The 22,230-nt window shown below is 51.9% G+C and overlaps 1 protein-coding gene across 10 annotated transcripts in view; it reads right to left on the bottom strand.

Moving 5' to 3' along the window:
- The window catches only part of FBLN2 (fibulin 2), a 111,173-nt gene extending 91,551 nt beyond the window's left edge, over nucleotides 1-19,622 (bottom strand). For 2 of the 10 annotated variants that reach the window (XM_077993492.1, XM_077993502.1), the window contains exon 1: nucleotides 19,272-19,622. The gene's annotated coding sequence lies outside the window, so the exon portion shown is untranslated. Of the gene's footprint in view, nucleotides 1-1,669; nucleotides 1,781-12,691; nucleotides 13,035-19,271 lie in introns of those variants that run through there. The other 8 variants (XM_077993504.1, XM_077993495.1, XM_077993496.1 and 5 more) reach the window with 8 other exon arrangements.
- Nucleotides 19,623-22,230: the final 2,608 nt, after the last annotated feature.

Here is a 22,230-nt window from a genome sequence, read left to right as displayed (position 1 = left end):
GAGACACATGGGCTGGCGGTCACCACCTCACATCTGAGCAGCAGCCATGGGCCCAGAGTGTGCCCGCCCCCACCCCAGGGGTCTCCTCGCAGCCCAGGACGGGGTGAGGCAGCCAAGAACAAAGGCACAGGGCAGGGCAGCTGCCTGCCCAGGGCCACACAGCAGAGAGGACTTGGAGCCAGGAAGGGCCCATTGGCTCAGATGGGGCCACCCACAGAGGAGCCAGGAGTGGATGGAGAGGCCAAAGACTGAGCTGGCAGCCTGGGCCTGGCCTGCCCCAACTTGTGTCTAACCCCAGGCAGGTGCCTTCCCTCTGGGCCCATTTCCCCATTGGAGCTCTGAGGCTTGCTGTTCCCTCAGGGCCTTTACCATTGCTGTTCCCTCTGCCTGGGATGCTCTTCCCCAGATCCACAGTGGCTGACTCATCCCTGCATTAAGCTGCAGCTGAAATGCCACCATCCCCAGAGAAGCCCTCCCTGAGACCCCAGCAGAGGTAGCAACTACCACTCTCCACCCTGGGACTCAGCCGCACTCTCATTGCCGTGCTTGTCACTGGCTGACTTCTCTTATTCATTTATAAATGACTATAGGTAGGATCACCTGGTCGTTAAGAAAGTCACCACACACCAGCTGTGCGATCTTGGGCAAGTTACTTCACCTCTCTGGGCCTTTATTTCCTCAACAGTAAAATGAACATAAAGTCATCAAAGCCTATCTTAGGATGTTATTGGAAAGATCAAATGAACCGAAATGAGCCAAACCGAAAGTGCAGATGCTCCTCAATTATAATGGGATCATGTCCCCGTAAACCCATCATAAATCAAAAATATAGTAAGTTGAAAATGCATTTCATCCACCTAACCTACAGAACATCATAGCTCAGCCAAGCCTACCTTAAATGTGCTCAGAACACTTCCATTACTGGCCTACAGGTGGGCAAAATCATCTAACACAAAGCCTATTTTATAATGACGTGTTGAATATCTCATGTAACTCATTGAATATTGTACAGAAAGTGAAAAACAGAATGATTGCCTGGGGATTCCAAGTAGGGTTTCTCCTGGGTGTGTACCACTTTCTCAACATCCTAAATTCAAAAAATCCTAAATCGAACCATCGTAAGTCAGGGATTATCTGTACTTTGGATTGTACTTGACCCAAGGGAGTGCTCAGTAAATATCTAATGAGTAAGTGACAGATTGAATCCTTCCTCCTGTAGGGGAAGGAGGGGCAGTGGCCTGGGATGAGAGAGACCCTGGGCAACTGCTAATGAGGCTCCCTCCCCCAACAGGGCCCAGGCCTGGAAGGAGAGGCACTGAGCCAGATGCAGCTCACCCGCCAGCCCACGGAACCCAAGGCCTGGCCCGCCTTCCACAAGATAAAATGGAGACACTTCTCCCGTCCTGTTATCTGAGCCGGAGATGCGGCCAAAGCGGCCATCCCTTCAGAGCCCTTCCAAGGCTGTTATCGCAGACAGAGCACGCATCACCCACCAGGAATTTGGGGCCCAGTGCCTGGCTGAGACATGGTTGGAGGAAGTTTCAGGCTGATAAGGTCTAGACAGAATGATCACAGTGGGCAGCAAAGTTATTTACATCAGTGACAGTCTCACTAGCTCCCTGGGCACTGAGGCGCCAGGGCCAGCAGGCATGAGGCTCACTTGTCCCACCTGTGCAGCCTAGATTGGGAAGAGAAGGCTTGCTGAGCTTCCTGGATCTGCATCCTCACTGGGTAGCCTTGGGAAGGCCGCCTGCGCCTCTCTGAGCCTCAGTTCTGACATCTGGAAAATGAGAGTAACAATAATAATAACTCCATGCAATAATATAGGTTTAGGAGCCTGGGCTCTGGGACCCAATGGCTCTGATTTAAATCCACGTTCTCCCTGTATGACCTTCAGCAGGTCGCTTCACCCCTCTGGCCTCCGTGTCCTAGCCTATAAAGTAGTGCTTGCCTTACAGGATTGTTTTGAAGTTAAGATGCTTACATCAGTGTCTGGTATATCATAAGTCCTCCATTAAATGTTTGTTGTTAATTACAAACAACATAAACTAACTTGAGCTGTTTGGATGAGAAGAAATTTGTGATCACAGGGTCTCTGGAAACCAAGCTTCGGGGAGAAAGACCCAGCAACAGGGCCCAAAATCTTACTGCCCACCTGGGTGCAGATAGCGCGACGGCTGCCCGCTCCTTGAATGGTGGGCCCAGGACTCCCTGCCAGGACTTCTCCCCAGCTCCCTCCAAGGGTCACAGTGCCTCTCCTTCCCCAGCAGTGGGTACAGCCCTGAGCCTGCTTAGTCATCTCTCCCGCCTCCCATTTAACAGCAGCTGCAGACACAGTAGGGGCAGTGTGGGTCTCCCATCTGGCCCCAGCTGTAAGACAGACTAGGAAAGTCAGTGTCCAGGCCCACCAAGACCCTCAAGGCAGAGAATTCCACACAATGGGAAAGATATCTAGACAGAGGCCCACCTCCGCCAGGGGACAGCGCCACCTGCCATCCTGCTGCCCAACAAAGACCTAGGACAGCACACCCCCTCCCAGGCTTTAGAACAAGACTTCTCAGACCTGGCAGTGCATTTGAATCACCTGGGGAATTTCTCTCTTTTTTTTTGGAAATACCACTGTCTAGACACTACCCCAGAACAATTAAACCCCAGTCTCCAGAGGGTGGAGTTGGGCATCAGTACTTTTTTTTTCTTTTGTTATCCCCAGTAGGTTGTAAGATGCTGCCAGATTTGAAAAATACCACTTGGGGGACCTCCCTCTGGCCTTCCTCTTCCAGCTTTTTCCCTCCCCAGAGCGAAAAGTCTAAGAGAACAAGGAGATGTGCCCTCCAGGAGTCCCTGATACCCCCCTACTCCTTTCCAGATCATATTCCAGTGCCTGAAAGTCCCTGCTTAAATGGTCCTGACCCCCAAGGCCTGCACAAGTCTCCTCCCATCTTCCTTCCTCCCAAGAGTGGACTGCACACCAGTCTACACACTCCAGGCCCAGGCCCGAGGGCAGCTGCTGGCAGGTAGCATAAGCAGAGCATGGACATGTGGGCACACAGTCACTCCTGGGAGCCGAGTTCAGGCTCTCTCTGGTCTGGATCCCCACTGCCTCCCCAGCCCTTCACCCACCTACACCCCGTCCTTACATCCCAGAGCCCTACTCTTCACCCAATGAAAAACTGATTTCTTCTCTTACACCAAGAACTTCCCCGGCTCTCTGCCTTTCCATCCCACTATGAATGCAGTTCCACCTACCCAGATCCTTCCTACCGTGTGGCAGAAACCCTCATCGGCCCCCACCATTCATGTAAGAAACATTACTATAGAAATTTTAGATGGCTTTCTGGCTGAAGATTTCACTCCCAGCCTCCCTGGCAGCCAGGTGGGACTACAAACATGTTGTGCTGTTGAATGGGGGCAGAGTAATGCGGACAATTTCGGGCTCATGACCTTAAAGGAAAAGATGAGTCTTATCCTTCCTTTTCCTTCCTGCTGGCTGGAAACAGCCACTTTGTATTACCAGGTGAGAGTCACACTTGCATGGAAGGAGTCCCTGGGCAGCAGAGGAGCACCTCACTTGGCCTGTACCTTCACATAAGTCTTTTATATCCTTGCTGTAACTAGCAGCCTAACCTACACCATTTTAACCTACACCCAACTAATAACCATCCCTCCTACTTCAATATCGAGCTCAAATGCTCTACTAAGAAGTTGTAGATAGACAAGCTGTGTTCTCTAGTCTCCCACCAAAGCTCATGACTCAGAGCCTTCCAAGAAGACTTGTGCAGTATACATCTTTGGTTTCTGCCCATCCCTGTCCCCTGCTCCAGCTGCCAGCCCTTGAGCTCCTCTGCAGGGCCTTCTTGGCTCCATTCTGGGTTGATGTGGTTCATTCGGTTGATGTGGTATGGCCCACTGGGGAATCCCCTCCCCAGTCACGGTGGTTGGCTCAGGGAAGGATATGTGGCCCTAGTGAGGGGTATCGGTATGTAAGACAGATTGTGCCTGCCCTGGAGCCAGGGGAGGGAGCGCCCTTTCTGCCCTATTGCTCAGCTGGGGGTGTAAGCCAGTAGCTTGGAGACTACCTCTTAGGGGAACTTGCTGAGAATGAAACCAGCTCAGAGGTAAGGGCTGAGAGGAGGAGGAGGGGAAGGAGAAAGAGGCTTTCTGATGGCATGATGTTTAAGCACCTGGTTATAGCTCGGCCTGAAGCCATCTTGCCCTTGGATCTTTCAGTTACAGGAGTCGATAAATGCTCTTTGGGGCTTCAGCCAATTTGAGTTGGGTTTTGTTTTTGAGTTGGTTGAGGCTACAGCCAATTTGAGTTGGGGTTTCTTGTACCTGAGATTTGGTGTGCTCACTTCTATCCTCCAAGAGCCTTGGCTAATAGAATTCATCTCCCTGAGACAACATTACCCACCAAGTCCAGCACCTGCACTTCCCAGGCCCCTTTGAACACTGGTGTTTGCCATTGAGGTTCCATTTTTTATGATGTCTAGGCTCTCTCCAAAGGTGGTTTGCCTTAAATAAAGGGGGGCAGTGATTGTGATGAAAAATAAACTCATGTCTGTTAACCATATACTGTGAACTAAGCATTTTAACAGGCACCTTACATGGATTAGTTCATTTAATCCTCTACACAATTCTAGAGGTACTAGATATTTCCCCCATTTTACAAAGAAACTGAGGCTCAGCAGCATAGCTAGGGCCACCACCCAGAGCAGCCCAATTCCAGAGTCAGCACGTGTTTCCCTGCCCTTCCAGAGGAAGAGAGAGAACATCATAGTGAGATGGTGGGGAGCTGGGGTGTGCAGACAAGAACTGGGTGACCCCTTGGCAGAGTAGCAAAAAGGGCTGAAGTACATGGAATAGGGCGTCTGGGGAGAGGAGTGGGGGAGAGGCATTACAACTTTTATTCCACTCTGGGATTTCTCTGCACTTTCCCAAGCAGTCTACTTATTCCAGGAAAGCCGCCTGGCCTCACAACTCCCGTCTGGGAGTGGTCAGCCCCTACCTCCTATGGCCCGGCTCGCTCGTGACTCATCCTGGCCCACTCCTTCGCCTGGTGTGATGAAATTGGGCCCAGCCTTGCTGTTGGGGCCAACTCTCCAGGCAGGGGGAAGGGTGAGGAGGCAGGGTGCTGGTCTCAGAGGCTGGGATCTCCCCAGCAGGCTGGAAAAATAGGCTGAGCAGCCTCAGAGCCCCTTCCCCACTGCAGCCACCCAGAGAGGGAAGAGACTTGCCTAAGGCCACACTGTGAAACCCTAAGGGGCTGAAGGGGGCCCACAGGACAGCAAAGGCAGCCCAGAGACAGGGGGCCCGATCCCAGAAAGGCTCTTGCCCACTCTCAACCTCAGTTTCCCCATTTGTGAAATGAGAGACTGGCTCTGATTTTAATACCTAAGTTAGAAACTACATATAATAAAACATTCAATATTGGGAGAGTCTGTCTTCCCAAGAGAAACTCTTCCAACAGCTTTTGTTTTTGTTTTTGTTTTTTTTTGGTGGGGTTTTTTGTTTGTTTGTTTGTTTTATGTTTTGTTTTGTTTTGTTTTGAGACAGAGTCTTGCTCTGTCGCCCAGGCTAGAGTTCTGTGGAGTGATCTCAGCTCACTGCAAACTCCACCTCCCAGGTTCAAGCGATTCTCCTGCCTCAGCCTCCCAAGCAGCTAGGATTATGCTACCACACCCATCTACATTCTGTATTTTTAGTAGAGACGGGGGTTTCACCATGTTGGCCAGGCTGGTCTCGAACTCCTGACCTCAAGTGATCTGCCCACCTCTGCCTCCCAAAGTTCTGGGATTACAGGCATGAGCCGTTGCACCTAGCCCCAACTGCTTTTGTTTTATACATATACATGAATGTATGTATGTATGCCTGCCCACAGTTTCTAATAAACATTTCTATCATGAGATATATTATGGTCATTTTTCTACATCAATAACAGATATCTTTAGAATCACTGTCAACAGCTGTGCAGTATTCTATCAGAATTAGCTTAGACTGTGCAGTCTAATTCTAACCAATAGAGGAATGACACAGCAGTAGGGGCTACCTGCGTTAGGGATAAGAACCCCTTCCCCTCCCTTGTGTGCTCTTGCCATTGCTCCATCTGCAAGATGCACCCTTCTACAGAAGTAAAATTGCCTTGCTGAGAAAATTCATGTTCAAGTGCTATTTCTTTTGCAGCACTGAAAGTTTATTTCTAACACCTGTAATGCCAGCTACTTGGTAGGCTGAGGTGGGACAGTGCAGTGAGCCAGGATTGACCCCTGATCTCCAGTCTGGGAGACAGAGTGAGACCCTGCTCCTAAATACATATATAGAGATATATATTTTCGAGCATTTGTCTATTTCCAAGAAGTTGCAAGAACAAAGGGCATGTTTACGTGTATTTTCTTTCTTTTAAATGTTCAACCATTTGCGCATATTCTTTATTCCTTTTCACTATGGAGGTGTCCATCTTGGTCATAGTAACTGATAGGCATTTTTTTTTTTTTATAGTAGGAATGCTGACCTATTGTCTGCCAAGCACATGCTGCAGACTCCCTTTAGTTTAGCTTTGGTTATGTACTTTTTTAAACATAGAATTTTAAGAATTTGATGTAGACAGACCTACCAGTATTTTTCTTTGTGGTCTATGGTTTTGAGGTTGTGCTTGGAAAGCCTTCCTCTATTCCAAGATAGAAATAGAATAGTAAACTACGTATATTCTATTCCAGTTCTTTTTTTCATCCATCCATCCAGCCTTCATTTATTGCTGCCCTTAAATCTAACCCCGAGCCCCTCTGGCTGCCCTTCCCCTGCAGCTGATGGCTGGTCCTCCAGCAGGCTGCCTTGTTATGGGGCAAGAATTTCCAGTTATACCTGGAAACCTCCCCTTCTAGGTATGTGGAAAAAGGAAACACGTCTCTGTTTAAATAACAGACTTTGGCTTCTGAGGCTGCAAGTAACCTCTGGTTACCTGGCAGGACTTGATCCAACCAGTCTTGGGTATAGATGGGTTTCGGATAATGAGGGTTATGGTAGCCATGAAGATATATCACTCAGATCTCCACATATCTCTGCAGCATAGGTCACTGACTGCTCCTCCACACCCACCATCACATTTACGCTGAGGCCACTGTGAGCTGCTCCCAACCAACGACAAAACACAGAGCTAGGAATGGGAATGCAGCAACATCCCAGAGAGACCCAGTACTCCTTGCAGTCACCTGCTGGAAAAGTTCCCAAGGCCCCCTCATCATCTTGGCTGAAGCTTTTTGGAACTGCATCACATTCCAAGACTTCTCCTCCCCAGTCCTTCTTCCCCACCTCCCAGCACAAGTGTCAGAACTGTGCTGCCCTCTGAATCTCTCTCTGCCTTCTCCTGCTCCCTCCCTGCAAAATGTACCTTGTGCATCTAATCCTGTCTCGCTTGGCAAAATCACTCTGGGCTTCTTCACAGACCCAAACTATCCAGTGATAGAAATGGTAACTGAAATTGTCACTGCATTATACTGTTTGTAAAGCTCAGACACAGCTGCCTCTCTTGCATGTCCTCTACCTGCTGAATGTTAAACACTGAGTGTCCCCACTTCACAGATAACAAAACTGAGACAGCTCAGAGACAGTTGAGCTTGGGTCCCCCCAGGCAGCATAAGTGAGTCACACAGCCCCGTGGAGTCCCAGGCTTTTCTGTCTAGGCCTCTCAGTCCAGAGCCTCTGCCTGGGGCCGTGGCCCAGCAGCCTTTGTGTTTCCTCATCCGGCCCTAAGGCCCTGGGGCCGCACTGGGCCACTGGAATGCCAGGAAAGACAGAGCCTGGAACCCCCTTCCTCGGGTGGAAAGAGCCCAGGTCCCCCTGCCCCAGCTGAACCCAGAGGAAGGAGCCAGGAACTGAGCTATGGGGTGGGAGGGCAACACCTTCTCTTCTTGAGCAACTCTGGATGTTGAGAGAAAAGTCGTCCTCGCACAGAGAGGTGACTCCCTTGTGGGTTCTGGCCCCACCCTCCGGTCCTCTTGGCCTATCTGCTCCTCCTCAGCCAAAACCTCAAGGCTGCTCTTCTCCAGGCTGAGTCACCCTAGTTGCTCTAGTACCCTGGGGCCAATTCAGCCGTCCCTCTTCCAGGACTATTCCAGGGACTGAGCACAGGTCCTTAGGGTGGTCTGTATGGCCCATAGAGAACTTTCACTTTCCACATTCCAGCCCTTAGACTTCAGGCCGTGTGACCTAAGCTGGCAGTAGTTATCTGGGGTGACGTATTAAGCTGCCAACACACTGACTGCAGGGTCCCTTGACCTCCTAGCTGAAGGTCCAGAGCTGCTTGGCCATGGACAGGCCTGCCCCTCTATCCTGGGTATCTGCACTGAGTTGCCCTCTGGTCTCTTCCCGTCCTTCCGGCTTTCCCCCAGGTGCTTCAACCCCTCCTTTCTCCAGGCCTCTTCACCAGGGCCCTGATAAGGGAGCAGGTGGGAGACCCACATCCTCTGGACCACACTGGCCAGCTGGCCAAACCCCTGGAAGTAGAGAAGACCCCCGCAAGATGTGCCTTGATCATTCATTTCCATCTGTCAGCCCTGGCCTCCTGACATGTTCAGGACATGGGCCCAGTCTCGGCTCCACACCCCTGATCTCCACTCACCCTGACCCCCAGAAGGAACGTAGCCTCAGTGTCCGTCCAGCCATCTGTGCAGCCATCCGCCCACGCAGGGATGACATAGCACGTGGTTACCAGGTCAGAGTCTGGAGCCAGGCTGCCTGGGTTTGAAGCCCAGCTCTGCTGCTTAGTAGCCATGGGACCTGGGAGAAGTTGCCCCTCTGTGTCTGAGGGTCCCGACTATAAAATAACTGCCTACCTCAGCATGCTGTTGTGAGGACTGAGTTATATGGAAAGTGCTTAGGAAGTGGCTTGCATGTGGTAAGTGCTCAATAAGTATTAGCTAATATTACTCAGCAAACCTTTCCAGGGTACCCACTCTATGCCAGACACTGTGCATCCCACCAGGGCTCTGGCCATGAGTAGGGCTGACTCGCCCCTGACCGCATGGAGCTCACATTCCAATGGGAGACAGATATAAATCCAACAACCTCACACCCACACAGTAAGAAGCGCCTTGAGGCTGCAGGGGAGGTGCTGCGGACAGTGGTCAGCTGGAGCCCGGCTGCCTGGCTGTGTGCTCAGACTTGGGAGGCTCCTAACCACTTGGGCTTCCTGTCATCTTCCATAAAATAAGAAGAGCAGCTCCTACATCGCCAGGCTTCAGGAAAGGCTCCACGAGCTAACCAGTGGGAAGGACCAGACAGCGCCTGGCACACAGGAAGTGCTCAAGGACAGTTAAGTGGGCTCTGGGAAAGGGATCCTGAAGCTGAGGAGTCCATTGAAGGGAGAGTTGAAGGGAAGAGGAGATGGCAGGGTCAGGCCTCACAGGGGAGCCTGTGGTCATGGGAAGAAGCTCTATGTTTGTTCTGAGAGCAGCGGGAAGCCACTGGAGGCAGCTGGTGCAAGAGTCCAGGTGGGAGATGATGGGATTCAGACAGGACTGGTGGCATAGGGGCAATGGTCGGGTTGGAGAGATACTGTGGGGAGAGGACACAGACTGGTGTGATGCTGGGAGCCAGGGAGAGGGTGGGGCAGACTCACACACACACACACACACACACACACACACACACACACAGAGGTTTCTGGCTCAGGAGGTGTGACTGATGAGTTGGGAAAGGGTGCCAGTCTGGACTTTCTGCTGCAAGTCACAGCACACTTGACTCAAAGAGGCTAAGTCAAGAAGGGAACTATTGACTTCAGTACTGACAGAGTACAGGGGTGAACTTCAAGCACAGCTTGATCCAGGCTTTCAAATATGTTACCAGGAGCAAGTTTCTCCCCGCTTGTCCCTCAACTCATAACCCTTCAAGTCCAGCTAGAATACAACACTAGTGCACTGGTCTTAAGGTTCTCCCCAATTGGAGGGACTCAATACAGGTGCCCAGGCCTGAACCAGTCACTGCAGCGGGGATAGGCTGCACTGATTGGCTCCGCCCACGTCATATGTATGCCCAGCGGCCTGAGCGGGTGGGAGGAATCGCCACGTGGAAACTGAGGGCTGTTCCCAGATGCTGGAGAGTGATCCACCAATGGCCCCAATAGGGCGGGTAAATTTGCAGCCTTGAGTTTCAGGTCGATTTCTTGGACATTAAATTCAAACACTGTCAGACATGTATTTAGCACACATTTTTAAAATATGTTCTCTCTAAAGTTTTCAACAGACACAAGGGGACTTCGTCAAGCTCCTCAGTGATTGGTTCTCAAGTCGTGGAAGCCCCCGTGATCTCGCCAATCAGAATCCAGAGATACGCAGAAATACCCAGATCTCATAGGGTCATTGGCTCCCGCTAGGCTGCGAACCGGAGGCCAGCACACCGCGAGGGTCTGATGGAAAAGCAAGTCGCCTGCGGTTGGTGACTAATAATAAAACAAGCAGGTTACACCCATTGCAAAAATGTTAGCCAGCAGGAGAGAATGTGACAGGAGCCCAGGGGCTGATTCGGGTTATGTGCAAACACCAGAAAGGGGTCCTGTGAAAAGCTCGGGCTTCTTGACCCAGAAATCCTCTCTGGGGCCCCTTCCCAGTCACACTAACTCCCGGAGCTTCCTTAAAAGTGTTCCCACTTCTGTGTGCATCCCCAATCTGTTCAGTTAGGGCTGTTTTTGAACTTGATAAAAAGAGACTCATACTTTAAGTGTTCTCATTGCACTGAGGAGATGAAATGCATCCATCAGTGCCTACAGGTGGTCTTCATTCCTTTTCAGTGCCGTGTTCTACTGACCAGCTCTTGCATACTGAATGATTCTCTGTCTATGGATATTTAGATTGCTTTCTGGTTTTTGTCTTGTTTTGTTTTTCCTATTACAAATAATGCTGATATAACCACCTTAAGTCCGTCTCCCTGTGACATTTGTACGAGTCCTTTAGGGCAGACATACAGCTAGGTCATGGGGCATGCACATATTCAGGCTCATCAGCTCATGCCAAATAATTGCTGCAGAGTGTTTGTGCCCATGTGTATTTCCACCAGTTGCTGCCAAGCGTGCCACCTCCTTACCAACTCTTGTGTGCCCATGTAGTAGGTGTGAAATGGTACCTTGGTGTGGTTTTAGTCCACATGTCCCTTGTTACTAATGAGGATGAACATCTTGCCATGCTCATCATCCATCTGCATTTTCTCTTTTGTGAAATTTCTGCTCACGGCTTTTGCCCCTTAAAACATTGCTTTCTTCTTTGCAATCACTAATTTCTAAAGCACAATCTGGCCCTGTGACTCCCTGCTTTTAAGCCCTCCATGGCTCCCTGTGGGCCTCAGAGTCAAGCCCATATTTGGCAGCCTGGCCGGCAAGGCCCTAAAGTGGTTTGGCTCCAGTCTGCGTCTCCGTTTTCAATGGGAGCTGTTTCCTGTTTCTGTTCACAGTCTCCCCTCCCCCCGACTCCTGCTTCCTCCGCTGGCTTGCCCACTCCCCACTCTCTGCAACCTCCTAGCTCCTGCTTGTGCTGTGCCACCTGCCAGGAGCACCCTGCCCCTCCCCCGGGGTGCCACATTCTTTCCTGGCTCCTTCTTTCTCAGCCTTCAGGTCTTAACTGAAACGTCACCTCCTCCCGGGAGCTCTCCTGGTTCACTCTCATCCCCTGGACAGCATAACCACAGCACCTGGGAGCACCTGTCTTGGGGCACTACTCTTGTGCCATTAATGTCAGCGGGTTCATCAGGCTTTGCCGCTGGATGGCAAGCTCCCTGAGGGCCAAGATCATGACTGTTTTGTTTACACTTCTATTCCTGGTAGCTGGGAGTGTGGCTGCACAGAGCCAGCTCTCTAAAACTCTCAGTGGAAGGGCAGGAAGGAGGAAAGCATGGGCTGGAGGAGTGGGGGTTGTTAAAGAAGAGTGGCTATGCCAACACAAACTCTATGAGGGACCCAGGGACTTCTGGGAACCCACCTTAGGGTGGAGAAGGGAGAGCACTGGATTCGGAAGCAGGGAGCCAGTCCTGCCTCCACTACTGGCAAGCTGAGCTCTCTGGACCAGTCTCTTGCTCTCTCTGCCTCAGTTTCCTCATCTAACAGAGGGTGACCCCTGGCCTCCTCCATCACAAACAGTGCCCCTAGATGGCCAGCCTGAGGTTTCCCCCATAATCCCAGGCCTAGGGAGCAGGCAGACCCCAGACCAGACAAAGGGGCCTTGTTCGCCGGGCTCTCTGGAGGAAACTTCCCCTCACAGCTTGGCTCCTGCTGAACAAAACCATATGCCAACATGTGGGAGGAGGGGCAGGTGGGCGGCCGGCATCCCAGCATCCCAGCACCCTTCTCAATGTCTGGGCTCCTGCCCAGAATGCCAGATGCCACGGACTTTGAGGAGAACTCCCTTCCACTCCTGCCCCAACCCCGGCTGCACCAGGCCCTCATCTGAGCCCCTCGTAGGGCTGCAGGAGCCAGGCAAAGCATACCCGCTTCCTGTCTCACGCACGGCTCATGCCAATCCGCCAGGCAGGCCCTGCTTTCAGGTCCGTTTTACAGATGAGAAATGAAGGATGCTTGCAAGTGGTGGTGTAAGCCCTTGGGCTCAGCCAGGAGGGGCAAAGGCAGCCTGACCCCATGGCACGGCCACCCCCAAGGCTCCTGCCTGAGACCACAGTGTCCTCCAAAGCTCACAGCAAGTGCCAAATCCCATACTGACCTCCCTCTAGAAGACTGGGCACAGCGCAACCTCTCTGCAGCAAGCTCAAGAATGGGCAGGGAGAGATGTCACCATACGGCCTGCCAGACGACTTCAAGGAAGGAGCGGCTCTCAACCCCACGGCCAACTTCACGCAGCCGAAATCAGCTGCATGCTCCTCCAGGCTCCCGCTACCACCTGCATCCCTTTGCAGAGACTTCAGTCTCCATCCTGCCACTCACGGGGTGTGTGACGTGGAGCAAGGAACTCCTTCCCCTCACCTTTGTGTTGTCACCTGTGAAATACGAACAAGGGTGGCGGGAGGATGGACAAGCTGAGGCTCCACCCCACTGGAACTGCAGAAGAGGCAAGAAATACAGAAAATAACAACTGTGGACAAAGAAGGGAAACCACCGGAATGTTTATCCGCCAGTGGGAGTTTCGGATGATGCGACCATTGTAGGAAACCGTTTGGCGGCAGCGACCAAAACAGAGCATATGTGCATGCTGTGACCCAGAAATCTCCCTTCTCAGTTTCCACTCAGGAGAGCGTGTGTCCTCCAGGCAGGAGGTGCAAACAAGAAGATCCCCAGCAGGACTGGCCACAGCTCCCCAAACCGGAAGCCACTCCCCACCCACTGACAGTGGAGATGGGCAGGTGCGTCATGGGGCTGCCACACAATTGAATACCCGCAATTCACAACTACTCACAGCAAGGTAGATGTAGCTCACAGACACAGCTCAGAGCCAAAGAAATTAGACACAAAGGAACATACATGTATGGCATACACACTTTGTTCATTTTGTGTGAAGTTCCAGAACAGGCAACCCTCATCTATGCTGTTAAAAGTCAGAAGCAGGGGCCTGGCATTGTGGCTCACGCCTGTAATCTCAGCACTTTGGGAGGCCAAGGCAGGTGGATCACGAGGTCAGGAGATCAAGACCAGCCTGGCCAAGATGCTGAAACACTGTCTCTACTAAAAATACAAAAAAAATTTAGCTGGACTTGGTGGCGGCTGCCTGTAATCCCAGCTACTCAGGAGGCTGAGGCAGGAGAATCACTGAGCCTGGGAGGCAGAGGTTGTAGTGAACCGAGATGGCACCACTGCACTCCAGCCTGGGTGACAGAGCGAGACTCCATCTCAAAACAGAAAGGAAAAAAAGTTATGAGCAGGTACCCTTGCGGTGGTTGTGCCTGGAAGGGGGGCACAAAGGGGACTGGGGGGCACTGGTCAGGTTCTGTTTCTTGATCTGTGTGTCAGTTCCACAAGTATGTTCAGTTTGTGAAAAGCCAGTGTGCACACACTTATGATACAGGCATCAGTAGCTAATGAAAGATAGGGTTGTGGTGCACTGTTCCCCCGGGTATGTTTGTTTTGTTCTTGGTCTCTAAAGGCATGGCTAGGGTAGTTCAGTGCCGACGACATCCTGCCCATCGTCCTTCAGCTGGTGCTGAAGGTCACCTGCAGCCTCATGGTTGGCTCCTGCACACACAGATGACTTCTCACCTACACCACTGGTTGCAAGAGCTCATCTGGCCCACGTTGACAGGGCAGCCCAGGCATGTCCTGAGTTAGTGCCTCCAGGAGCCCTTCTCAAGCAGTGGGGAGCGGGGCGGGAGGTCTCTTGCTGGGACAATTCTGAGCTGTGCTCTGCACTGTCCCTTTTGATCCTGGCTGGACTGAGCTCCAGCGGCTCCCAGTGATGACATTCATTAACATGCCTTTTCTTATTTAGAGACAGGATCTCACTCTGCCCCTAGGCTGGAGTGCAGTGGCGCAATCATAGCTCACTGCCACCTCAAATTCCTGGCCTCAAGCGATCTTCCTGCTTTGGCCTCCCAAAGTGCTGGGATCACAGGCATGGCCACTGTGCCAGGCCTAACACACCCTTTGTGGGCTTTCCCTGCCTCACACCCTCACTGTGTTCTCTGGAATAAGCTCCCAAATAATCTACTTGCACCCAAATCCTTGCCCCAGGTCTTCTTTCATGTCCCCAGATGTTAAGACAAGAGGGATTGTTCATATCTGGGAATCAGGAGGTGGGAATGCCAGTCTCCGAAGGAATCAGAACATACCACAGGGCCTTGGACAGGTCACCAGCCTTGCCTGAGCCTCTTGCAGGAGAATGAGGTGTTGAGGGAGCCCTTTCCTTTTGCAGGAATTAGTGGCCAGGACCCAAAGTTCAGGACAAAGAAGCAACCAGATGCCCACATTCTAAAGAGAGATAGCAGCCCTTGCCAGCACCCCAAGATCCTCTCCTCAGCCAGCCCTATCAGCTTAAATATGCAGACATCCAGGAAGAGAAGGGGAGCTCAGAAATCACCAGGCTTGAGAACTGTTGCTATGGGGCAGGAGCGGCACTTCCCTTCCTGTTCCAAAAAAAGCCAAAGTAAAGCCCAAAGCCCAATCTCCAGGAGAATGAGGGCACCTGCAAGGCAGGGAGATGGGCACCCCATCTCAGCCTGGGTGTCATCTCATGCAGCAGACCAGCAGTGCTGTCCTGGGCCCATCGGCACAGGGAGAGGGGAATTGGAGAGAGCCGCAGGAAAAGGAGGGGTGGCAGGGTTGGTCCCATGAGTTTCTGCAAGTTAAATGTCACCACAATAGGGAGTCTGGCATGGGCTGTCTCCCTGGTTCTGCACCATAAAAGTATACCCCGCCATGGGGGGACCACAGTAGGAGGGGACCCTGATGGGAGTAGGAACTGAGCTGGTGGGATGGGGTCTAGCCGGAGCCAAATGCAGAGGGGGCCTCTCCCAATAGCACTTCTGGAAGAATCACAAAAGCTCTGGTGGACAAAGGCCATACCAAAGGCATTGTTGGCGTTGATGACTGGTCAGTGCAGCCAGGAGGCTACAGAGACAGAGATTGGCCAATGGAGTCAAACTTGGCCTCCTCCCCACTGTCTCCAGCCTCAGGGAAAGACAGGCCCCACCCTCCCCACCCCATCCCTGGTGCCTCAGTCTGCATCCATCCAAACCCAGTGGGGAGTGGAGAGCATGGAATTTGACAGAGTCTGATCAGGATTTTCAATCTGAGTGTACTGGGATGTCCCAGAGATAGAGATTAGGGCACACCAGAGTCCATAGAGCCCGGGGGACAGCACCGATAGAGGGAAAAGAGAATTATTTCCCTTTGTCCTCCCAGAGAGTTCAGGCTGCCCCCAAAACTGGTGCTGCTTGGATTGGGAAGCTGCCCTGCATGAAGAAGGAATGAGAGGGGAGCCAGGAATGTGGGGTTATGGGGAAGGGGAGTCTGGCTAAGGCACAGCCACAGGAGCCCCCCACTTACCCACCCACCAGGATGGCCGCTCTCCAGACTAAGGGTAGTCTCCATCACCCTCAGTGACTATGTCCAAGTGGCCGCTGGCCTCATGCCCAGGATCATTAACTCCCCTCCCCAGAGGACCCCCAGCTCATCCCCACCAGGGCCCAGGAAGCTTCACCCCACAGTCCTGGCCAAGCTCTTGGTCTTGGTGCCTAGTCAGATGGCTGAGCTGGTGAGCATGGCCAAGGGCTGGGTGGGGAGCAGGGTGGAGGTGGTTGAGCAATAGGAGGTCGTAAGTTTGAGAAAAGGAAAGCACAGGCCAGCCTCGTGCAGAGACACAGACGCAGCACCCTAGGGTACAAACACTAACAAACCCAGGGCAGCCACTTCTGAAGGCAATTCATCACCCGCCAGCAGGAGGTATCCAGGAAGGCAAGTTTGGCTTAACCCTAGAAGAGCAAGGCATTTGGTTTACCAAGGTAAAGGAGGAAAGTGATATGATCACCTCAGTAGAGACAGGGAAATGGGTATAATAAAAGCAACACCAGGCCGGGCGCGGTGTTGTAATCCCAGCACTTTGGGAGGCCAAGGCAAACGGATCACCTGAGGTCAGGAGTTCGAGACCAACCTGGCCAACATGGCAAAACCCGTCTCTACTAAAAATACAAAGATTAGCTGGGTGAGGTGGCAGGCGTCTGTAATCCCAGCTACTTAGGAGGCTGAGCCAGGAGAATCGCTTGAGCCTGGGAGGTGGAGGCTGTAGTGAGCTGCGATTGTGCCACTACACTCCAGCCTGGGTGACAGAGTGAAACCCCATCTCAAAAAAAAAAAAAAAAAAAAAACAGAAGGCAACACCTTACAAGCTAGGAGTGGAAAGAACTGCCTTAATATCATAAAGTATATTTAAATATTTCATTTTCTACAGAAAATTAAAGATAGGGCCAGATGAGTGTGCAGGTCCTATTTCAAGATCAGTTTGCTCTTGCAGGCAAGTGTCCCTCAACACCTCTCATGCCAGGCCCATCACACAGAAATAGCAAGGAGTCCGCCCTGGTGGAACGAAATGTACCTGTCCTGCCTCAACAAGGCCTTGTCTTGTTACAAAGATGGCCGCCCCTGGGGTTGGGGAGCAAGGTAGAGCTGACTCAGTGCCACAAGCCAGCTTCCCGGCCTGCCTTTCCCTTCCTCAGTGAACATCTGCCACTTTTCTTTAAAAGCTGTGGTAAAATACACATAACATAAAATTTAGCATCATAACCATTTTTAAATGTACATTTCAGTGGCATGAAGTACATTCACATGGCCATGCAACCATCACCACCATCAGGCTCCAGAACATTTTCCCCTTCTCAGACTGAAACTCTGTCCCCATTAAACACTGACTCCCGTTGCCCCTTCCCCAGCCCCTGGCACTCACACTCACCATTCTACTTTCTGACTCCATGAGTTTGACTCCTCTAGGGATCTCACCTAAGTGGAATTCTACAGTACTTGTTCTTTTGTGACTTGGATTATTCCACTGAGCATAATGTCCTCAAAGCTCATCCATGTTGCAGCATGGGTCAGAATTTCCTTCCTTTTTAAGGCTGAATAATATTCCATTGGATGAATAGACCATATATTTTCTTTATCCATTCATCTGTCGATGGGCACTTGAGTTGCTTCCGTTTTTTGCTGTTGTAATGCTGCTGTGAACATAGGGGAACCAATATCTATTCAAGTTCCTGCTTGCAATTATTTCAAACCATAGGAACACTGGCTCCTCTCACTAGCTCAGACACTGGGATTGGGGAGATTTGCTGCAGAAGGACTGCTTTCAGTCCTTCTGAGGCTTGTTTTTAAGAAGGGGAGGGATGTGGGTGGGCAGCAGAGTCAGGGGCTGCATTTGTTGGCATCATCCACACGTGCAGCCTCAGCTTATCTTCACAGCAACCCTGATCTGGGCCACAGAAGCATTTTGCTTGCCCAGGATACTTTAAAACTCAGGACAGTTCAAGACTCTGTATTTTTTGCTTTCTGTATTGAAAAGCCAGTGGGTCTGGTTTGGCCTGCATTCCCACAGCTGGAGCCACATGGTGGCCCCTTAGCCAGGGCCTGGCCTGCCACTCCCTGCCCTTCCTTGGACTCCTCCATGCTAAGCAGAGGGCCAGATACTGCTGGCCATCCTGGACTCATTCTCCCTCTCTTGGAGACCCTGTGAGCAATGGAGCTCTTGAGCCTTTAGCTGAGGCTAGGGGAGTGGAGGCCATCGTCTTTCCATTTTTACAGCTGAGGAAACTGAGGCAGAGAGGTTAAGGAAGTGGCTGAGTCAGGACTTGAACCCAGGACTCTCAGGCTACAAGCAGACACCAAATGAAAACCTGGCTGTGGAAGCTGGGACTGGATGCTCAGAGACAAATGTACTGACTCATCCTCAGGCCCTCACCTGCATCCCAAACTGCTCTCTAGTTTGCATCCCAGACTGTAGCCAGGAAGGGTCTTCTGGAGGCATGCACCTGCCTACATTATTCCCCTGCCCAGAAGCCTTCCTGGGCCCCCCGCCCACCCACCTTCTGGATGGAGTCTGAATGCATCAGCCTGGCCTTTAAGGTCCCTGTGAGCAGGCTCAGCTGCTCTGCCTCCCCATTTCCCAACATCTGCCCCTCCAGCCAGACCACACCATCCATACCTCTGCCTTTGCAAATACTCTTCCCTCTGCCTTGGTGCCCTGCACTCACTCTTTCTCCTGGTAAACTCCTACTCACCCTCCAGAGCCCAGTTTAGGCCTTGCCCTCTGCCCTAAGCTTCCTCCATTAGATGTATTCCTACTCCCCTTCTCCTATGAGACTGAGCTCTGCAAGGGCAAGGACCATGTCTGAATCAGGCCTGAGCCCCCATGCCCAACCCAGAGCCTGGCACAAAGTGGGACAAATTGAATCAATAAATGGATAAAGGGAGGGATGGAGGAAGGGAAGGATGAGAAGAGATGGGTGGGTGGAAGAAGGCAGGAATGGATGGATACAGGGAGGAAGGGCTGGATAGAGAGAGGGATAGAAGGAAGAATGGATGCAGGAATGGAAGGAGGGAGAGAAGAATAGCTGGATGAAGGGAGAGAGGGAGAAATGGATAGATGATGGGTTGAAAGAAGGAAGGATGACTTGATGGAAGGAGGGCGGGAGGGATGGAGGGAAAAGGGGATGGATGGATGGATGGATACAGGGAGGGAGGGAGAAAGAGATGAAGAGAGGAAGGAAGGCGGGCACAGAGGGAGATATAGAAGGATGGATGGATGTGGAAACAGAGAGAGGGAGAGATAGATGGAGGGATGGGATAAGAGGGATTTCCTTACCCCAGTGTGTGGTGAGGCCTTTGGGGAGGCAATTAAGTCTTCATCTGACCCAGGGGTCCTCCTTGAAGCCTAGCACAGAGGTGGGTACACAGCAGGAGCTGCGTGGAGTGAGGGGTAGCTGGAGCAGGGGTGCGCTGGAAGTGTCACTGGGAGTGGAGAGCGGACTGAGTGATAGTGGTGACTAGCCTAAGGCAGGGGCTGGGGTCCAGGGAGGAGTGGCCAGCCATCAAGAATGAAAAGATGGGGGTCATGGGGACTGGAGCTGTGCTTGGGGGTTCTAACAGACAGAGGGGAAGGGAGCATGTGGGATTGAGAGAAATGTCCAGATACCAGTGGAAAAAGCCAGAGGATAAGGCAAAACCTTGGGGACAGGAAAGTGAAGCCAGCCAGGAAGGAAGCCAAGAGAAAGGGGTGGGGATGGAGTAAAGGGGTGGGGAGGGGGGAAAGGGGTGGGGAAGCCCAGGAGGAGCCCAGGCCACAAGGGGCTGCAGAGAGGGCATTCAGTCAGAGTTCCTTCGCTTCCCTTAGGCCTCCTCTTCCATCCTGTTCTGCCCTTGGGGTCAAACAAATGATTGCAGAGAAAGGATGAAGGAGGTGAGGCATGGGCAAAATAGTTGTTATTTGCAGCTCCAGGGCAGTAGGGCTGTCTGCCAGCAGAAGCAGCCAAGGGTCCTGTTAACAGAGATGCAACGTGCAGAAAGTGGGAGAGGGGTGGCTACTGGCAGACTCCTCCACCCCAGCCTGTTGTGGCACCCCAGCCTCTGTTTGGCCCTCTTTCCCACCCCTGCTTCAGCTCCACCTTCAGCACCCCCTCCCCAGCCCTGCCTTGCCTCCCTGCCCAGACCTGGGATTCAGAGTCACCTTCTGCGTGGCACACCTCAGGGTCTTGCACCCCATCCGGGTTCTCTCTGTGATTACTCTGACCCAGTGGCAGACATAGCATATTGGACACTCAGAGCAGGTCACTTTTACAAAGTTGCTCTTGGTAATAATCACAAAATGAAAATACCGTATGGATGAACTAAAATGTGCACTAACCAAGCAAAACCATTTCACTCTGCATTTGTTTCAGTGTTTTAAATGTTAAACCCAAATAAAAACTTCATGTGGGCACAGAGAAAGAACTGAAATAACTCAACTTTTGTTTCTTCGTCTTTCTTTTTTTTTTTTTTTTTTTTTTTTTTTTTTTTTGAGACGGAGTTTTGCTCTTTTTGCTCAGGCTGGAATGCAGTGGCTTGATCTTGGCTCACCGCAACCTCTGCCTCCCAGGTTCAAGCAATTCTCCTGCCTCAGACTCCCGACTAGTTGCAGGCATGCGCCACCACACCAGGCTAATTTTGTATTTTTAGTAGAGATGGGGTTTCCCCATGTTGGTCAGGCTGGTCTCAAACTCCCAACCTCAGGTGATCTACCCACCTCGGCCTCCCAAAGCGCTGGGATTACAGGCGTGAGCCACCACACCCACCCATGTTTCTTTGTCTTTCTATTCACTGCACAGTCGCTGATGATTTCAAACCCACTGCCTAAATACAAGAGTAGGTAGCACCACCAGGAACTAGAGACACAAGTTGTACATTAAGCCGCTCAAATGATCCTAAATCACCACAAACAGACTCTCCAAACACATGCTTGTCATTGAATGGGCATGTTTCGGGACTGACTGCATAATCGAGTTCTCCAGGTTTATTAAAACAAAAGTCGGCTGGGCGCAGTGGCCCACGCCTGTAATCCCAGCACTCTGAGAGACCGAGGTGGGAGGATCACCTGAGGTCAGAAGTTCGAGACCAGCCTGACTAACATGGAGAAACACTGTCTCTCCTAAAAACTACAAAATTAGCTGGGCGTGGTGGAGCATGTCTGTAATTCCAGCTACTTGGGAGGCTGAGGCAGGAGACTAGCTTGAACCCGGGAGGCGGAGGTTTCGGTGAGCCGAGATCATGCCGTTGCACTCCAACCTGGGTAACAAGAGTGAAACTCTATCTCAAAAAAAAAAAAAAGTCACCAGAATATGCTAATGTGAGCATGCACATATGGTAGTAAAACTTAACAGTATCTACAGCAATCGTTTAGCACAAGGAGCAATATTCTATCACTCACCTTGTTTTAGATTTTTTAGAGTATGGTGATAATAAAAAGCAACCTGGCTTTTGGCCGGGTTCATTACTGATTCAAATCATGAGCAGTCAATGCACCCCTTACTGGCCGTCGCAGGACAGACAGTTCCCACTTCTCGCCTTAGTCTGCCACACCCCTGGCACTTCATTAGCTGTGAGGAAGGGTCCTGCCCGACGCCCCCAGGCCTAACCCTCTGACCTAACCCACAGATCCTGTGGCTGAAGACTGTTTCATATACGCTGGCCCCCACCTGGAGACACCAGACCACCTCGGTCCTCACCCTGACTGTGTCCCGCCTGGGCAACCACCACCCCTGGTCTGAGTAGTGGCAGGGCTGGCCCGAGGAGGAAGTCTCTGGGGATGAGGACATTTCTGGCTCTGCCCTGTGACTCCAGGAGGACATTCGTCAGGGTCCCTCTCACTTTCCCAGCCCAGATGGCTGTGAGTCCACCCGTCACAGATGTGCCCCAGCAGCCAAGCCTCATACCAGCAGGGACACCGTGCCCGGCAGGCAGCCTGGGCCAGCCCGTGCCTGCCCACCAGACTGGTGACCCTAATCCTGTGTGCAGACAGGGCCAGCCCGAAACCCTCCCTTGCACAAAAGGCCTTTGTTCTGCTGCCCTTCCTCCCTGCCCCCCATGGCTGCCTTTTCTTCAGCCAGGGAGGAAGGAAGCTCCCTGCCGAGCACACCACCTCCAGGCCCGGTGCCAGCCGTCCCTTCCCATCCTCATCCCTGTCCGCAGCTGAGAAGAAACCAGGAAGGCCAGGCGTGGGCTCTGTGTCAAGCCTGAGAGGGTTTGCTCCCGATGCCACGCGCTAGCTTCGCGAGTCTGGGCTTGCTCCT

This window comes from Macaca mulatta, chromosome 2 (genome assembly GCF_049350105.2).
Source record: "Macaca mulatta isolate MMU2019108-1 chromosome 2, T2T-MMU8v2.0, whole genome shotgun sequence".
Classification (NCBI taxonomy): Eukaryota; Metazoa; Chordata; class Mammalia; order Primates; family Cercopithecidae; genus Macaca; species Macaca mulatta.
Note: the sequence above shows the minus strand (reverse complement) of the source record. Positions and strands in the feature narration are given on the sequence as shown.